The sequence below is a fragment of the Microtus ochrogaster genome, chromosome 1, assembly GCF_000317375.1.
Source record: "Microtus ochrogaster isolate Prairie Vole_2 chromosome 1, MicOch1.0, whole genome shotgun sequence".
Classification (NCBI taxonomy): Eukaryota; Metazoa; Chordata; class Mammalia; order Rodentia; family Cricetidae; genus Microtus; species Microtus ochrogaster.
Genome location: NC_022009.1, coordinates 25380354 through 25385852, shown reverse-complemented (window position 1 = coordinate 25385852; position 5499 = coordinate 25380354). Strand labels below are relative to the sequence as shown.

General features: G+C 47.5%; 1 protein-coding gene across 5 annotated transcripts in view; it reads right to left on the bottom strand.

Annotated features, from left to right (window-relative positions):
• Positions 1–5499, bottom strand: part of Adck1 (aarF domain containing kinase 1) — a 97268-nt gene that overhangs the window by 67919 nt on the left and 23850 nt on the right. The window contains exon 1 of one of the 5 annotated variants that reach the window (XM_026781991.1): positions 794–816. The exons of the other annotated variants lie outside the window; for them this stretch is intronic. The gene's annotated coding sequence lies outside the window, so the exon portion shown is untranslated. Of the gene's footprint in view, positions 1–793; positions 817–5499 lie in introns of those variants that run through there. 5 annotated transcript variants of the gene reach the window in all.

Genomic DNA, 5499 nt, shown 5'->3' with positions numbered 1-5499 from the left:
GTGTCCAGGAAGGAAGATGGACCCCATGGTGTCCAGGAAGGAAGATGGACCCAACAGTGTCCAGGAAGGAAGATAGACCCGCTTGACTGCAGAGTCTCTGTGAAAAGGGCTCTCGAGTTAAGGAGATGGAGTTGAGTCTAGAACGAGTTCACAGGACAGGAGAGAGAAGTAAAGAACAGTAATAAAGGAAAATGGGCCTCTGCACAGGGCCTGTCCCCTGGTAGTCAGCTTAAGGCTGATCAGCACACAGACATACAAAAACTGCCTGAGTCCAGAAAAAGAACAACCCTATAGATCAGAGTTAAGCAGCAGGACTTACATGCGGCCTGGTCTTACCATCCAGGCTAGAAAAGTCTCGTAATTCGTGGGACACTGTTCATACCCAAGAAGTTCAAGCCTCAGTAGCTAGCCAGAGATAGCCTAAACATTGCCTCATTCATGACTAACAAATATTAAAGCAAGACCTGAAAAGAAAAACTAACTATGCCCCAGAAACTCAGCAATGCCCCTAGATCAAATTTCAACAACATCCATTACAGAAATATATTAACACCCATAAAGAGAAAGTACAGTTTCTAACATCTAAAGGAAAATTAACTGTAGTAATAGGAGCGGCGGGGCTGCATCCCCGGCACCCGGCCGCCCGCCTGGCTAGTATGCCCTGAAATAATTACACGGAAACTGTATTCTTTTAAACACTGCTTGGCCCATTATATCTAGCCTTTTCTCGGCTAACTCTCGCACCTGGACTAGCCCATTTCTAATAATGTATGTAGCCCACGAGCTGGCTTACCAGGAATGATCTTAACCTGTGTCTGCCTGGAGTGGGAGAATCATGGCGACTCACTGACTCAGCTTCTTTCTCCCAGCCTTCTGTTCTGTTTACTCCTCCCACCTATGTTTTAACCTATCAGGGCCAAGCAGTTTCTTTATTGCTTAACCAATGAAATCAACAGATTGATATATGGCACTCCCACATCAATTAACAGATATGCAGAGGATCGAGAAAGCATGGCATATTGTGTGTCATGAGAAGAGGGACAAATACCAAACAATATCAACTCAGGCCCAAAACCAATGTGACAATTAGTAACGAATGCCACTGAAGACAAGCCTGGTAATGCAGGCCTGGATTTCCAGCACTCAGAAGCTGAGGCAAAAGGATCCCAAGTTCAAATCCTGCCTAGACTATAAAGTGCATCTAAGCCCAGGTAGGAGAACCGCGAGTTGGACAATCTGGGTGCATCATGCCACCGTAGTTCTAAAGAAGAAACAGAAGTTAAAATAGATACTTTCCAGATCAAAGATGTCCCTAGCTCCTTCTGTAGGCGATGGGGTTTTATGGCAGCAGTGTAAAGTAACTAGAAGGAACTCATCATGTAACTCCAGCAGGCGTGGAACACGCGTGCAGACCAGGCTGGCCTCAAACACACAGAGATCTGCCTGCCTCTCTCTCCCAGTTTCTGGGATTAAAGGCGTGTGCCACTGCATCTATCTGGCTTTCTCCGAACATGGATTCTGGGATTTGAACTCAGGTCCTCATGCCTGTATGGCAGTGCCATCTCCCCAGCCCAATACCTGTACTTAACTGGGAACAGGGTTTTAGACTGAAGGAATTAGTCTCTAGTGATGGAATTCAAACTGCTGACAATGACTGAGGGAGGCAGGAAGCAAAGAAAGTTGTCCCAGCATCCCCAGAATCCACACAAATGAGCTGTCATGACAGCAAGCACTCAGCAAACGAGCTGCAAATTTAAGAGAATAACGACGTTGTTACTGGCAACCTGCAGCTCCTCCTGCCAAAGAGCAAGCCTGCCTCCACAGATGCCCACAGGAGCTGGGGACCTGCACTCTTCAAGCTGGAAAGTAACCATTGGCCACTTGACAGGGAACCTCGTGGCCAGAAAAGCTACAGAGAACTCTTCCTTCCCTCCACCTGCCCCTTAATCACACATGGTGAGAAGATATGTAATTAATTTGTTCTCACAGTCGCTCTGTGGCCGGGAAAGTGAGGGCATTTCTGGAATGGCGATCATGGACAAGAATAGCAAACACTAAGACCATGAGCAGAATAACACAGCAGCCAGCCGGCCTCCCCTCTTTTCTCTCCACACTTGCTCAGGATACTGGCCTGGATGTGGGATGGCATTCTCTTCTCATAGCTATACAGCCCTGTGCTTTCATGACTGATGGTAGGAAACCAAACCAAACCTGCTGCCCACTGTGAATATGTATTATTCTCACTGGTTAATAAAGAACTAACTGGCCAGGAGCCAGGCAGGAAGTATAGGCGGGACAGCCAATCTGGGAACGCTGAGGAAGAACGGCAGAGGGAGTAGAGTTGCCAGGAGACACGGAGGGAGCAAGACATGCTGAGGACAGGTAAAGCCACGAGTCACGTGACAACACATAGATTAATAGAAATGGGTTAATTTAAGTTGCACAAGTTAGTAATGATAAGCCTGAGCTATAGATTGAGCATTTGTAGTTAATATAAGCCTCTGTGTGGTTATTTGGGAGCTGCTGGTGGGACAGACACTTCCAAAAGTTATAGGCAAGAAGGCCTCACTCTTGGAAAGGGCACGAGGCTGAGCGGCAGGCTCAGGGGCATGTGAAGGTATTAGGTAGGGAATCTAGGGAAGTGATCATAGGTAGCAATTAGATGATGTGATCGTCAACGTGACAGGGTCTGGAATCAACTAAGGGGCATGCTTTCACAGAAGAACTATCTGAGGGGGAAGACACACCCAAAGAGTGGACAGTACAGTCCCACAGCTGCCCAGAGAGAAGGTGATCTGAGGAGAGAGTAGTGTTGCCTTTGCCTGCCCGCCTTTGCTTCCTGAGGTTAAGTCCCTCTACTCTGTGGCTGTCGCTCCCACCACTGCCGCCATCCTTCGCCAACGTTAGAACCCAGTTCCTTGGACCTTCCTACGAGGACCGAAGATCAGTGGGTCCATCCTAGGAATCTTCCAGATCTTTGGTGTCAGACTGGAGCTGCAGAGGCGTCCGTCCTCCTGCACTCTCGGTCTTTCCAGTGAACAAACAGCCACGGCTGGACAACCCAACCTGTCCACATCAGCCAATGCAATTATTCCACTTCGGACATCTTCATGCTCGATGTTCTGTTCCTCTAGAGCGGAGGTTGTCAACCTGTGGGTCGCGGCCCTCTGTCTCCAAAAATATTTACATTGTGATGCATAACAGTAGCAAAATTACAGTTATGAAGTAGCGGTGAAAATAATTTTATGGTTAGGGGTCACAACATGAGGAACTGTACTAAGGGTCGCAGCATTAGAGAGCCAGAGAACGACTACCCTAGAGAATCCCGACTAATGCAGACGAAATTAACACTTGTTAATCTCATTACATGTACTTATGACACTGTGATTCCTTAGCAAAGTGTCCTGGTTTAGAGACAGAGACTGGAATTACAATTTAAAGTTCCCCAGTAGTAAGCAAGCAAAAGAATTACGGCAGCGTATTTCAGGTGGGGGCGCCAGATACAACATTCACGGAAAGAATGGAATGTAATATAATGTAATGTAATGTAATGTAATGTAATGACATTTGGAATTTTTCATAGGGAGATTTGTTTTCTTAACAGATCCAACAGCAGTTCACAGTCCTGCGGAAGAAAGGAAGCTTGTTAATAACCCCCATGATCTTGATAGTGAGATTAGCGGCATTGCTCAGGTGCGCCCAGGTAATTTCCAAAGCACTTGGAAGCGAAAGACAAAGGCAGAAGAGAACCAGGGAGACAGCAGCATGAGAACTGGACCAGATGCTGCTGGCTCTGAAGGTGGGGAGAGAGATCATGAACCAAGAAACCTGCGGCATCTCTAAAACCAGAAAAACAGGTGTGGCGGCACTCCTTTAATCACAAGAGAAGCGGGGGCAGAACAATCTCTATGAGTTCAAGGCCAGCTTGGTATACGTAATGAGCTCTAGGCCAACCAAGGCTACACAGTGAGAAAGAAAGAAAGGAAGAAAAGAAACAAAATAGAAACCAGAAAAATCAAAAATCCAAGAGATCGATCCTCCTCCTGAGCCGCCATAGGGAACACCATCTTCATTTTGTCCCAGAGGATCATTCTGGGCTTCTGACCTCCAGCATCCCAAGTCTGTATTGTTTTAAGTCGCCATTCAATAGTAATGTTTCAGTAACCACAGGAAACTAACACAGCGGCTGTCTTGAAATGCTTTATTTCTTAATTAATGTTTCTAAGGGAAATCTAGCTCATATGGAGTCCCCAGCCTTAGGGTGGGTTCTTGAGGCTATTCCCCGTGCTCTGGCACACTGGCTCTTCCCAACCCCAGCCTCCCTACCTCTGCCCTGCAATCCCTGAAGCTCCCCTCAGGGTGGCTTGTGTTCTGCATTGCCCTGCAGCCCTGCAGGGATCCTGGTACAGGCATGAGGAAAATTAGAGTCACACAGGAGCCTTATGAAATCCATCCCCAACCATTGCTAGAATGACCACTGTGATGTCCAAAGGTCACATGACAGGGATCATCCACCACTTTCAAGGGCAGACCTTGACCATGTCCCAGTATGGGGGCTGGAACCTCTTGAGAGAACCCATCATCAGTGTGGCCAGGTAACACAGACACAAGGAAGGAAGAGGCACACCTAGCCCCAGCCAAGGCCACTTTGGCACAGAGCCCCAGGAGCTGCAAAGCCAGCTCCAACAGCTCCCCCTCTCCCCTTGCTGGCTGTTGGAAAGCTCTTCAGACACAGCCCAGGTCAGAGAGCTCTCCTTAACTCCGCTCTCAGTGGCTCTTTATCTTGTGACTACATTTTATCTCCTTTAGGACACTCAACAAGAGCTCAAAATATCTTGCTCATTCCCTTGAGAACTCATCTAAGAATATACACTGAGCCTACTGTGCCAAGTGTACCAACACGGCAGCAAGCAAGAGAGACCAAGCCCTTGTCCTCTTGGAGCAAGGTGCTCTTGTGAGATGCCCAGCTGTTGCTCGCCTCTTGTCCCCTCAAGAACGGACCACTGATTACCCAGCATTCCCACAGAGTGGCAGGCATGCCATAGGTGCTCACTAAACTGTGGCTGCTCCATTGGTTCTATGAATGTTCACACCTGGATACTCTGCCCAATGATGAAGCATAGCATGGAGATGCCCCCCCCTTCATCATACAGATGGTCAGGATGAAGATCTGTTCCCTAAAGAAAGGCCTAGGTTGAGATGAGGGAAGAAGCAATACCCCAGTTCCCAAAATTCTTGGTCTTAAATTAGCCGCCAACATGTGCCACTGTTGTCAGTCAACAGTTTATTTGTATATTTAAGCAAAATTATTCTGCTAATTGGACATATGTCTCATGGTTCTACGAGGCAGAATCTATTAAAAGGTCTTGCTGTCGCAGGCAAGAGCCGGGAGAGGAGTTTTTATTCGGGGACAGGAAGAACGCTGAGCGGATTTTAATTTGGTAGAAAATAGCTGCTTGGGGCCACAACAGTGAGAAGGAGCAGGAATGAAGAGCAGCC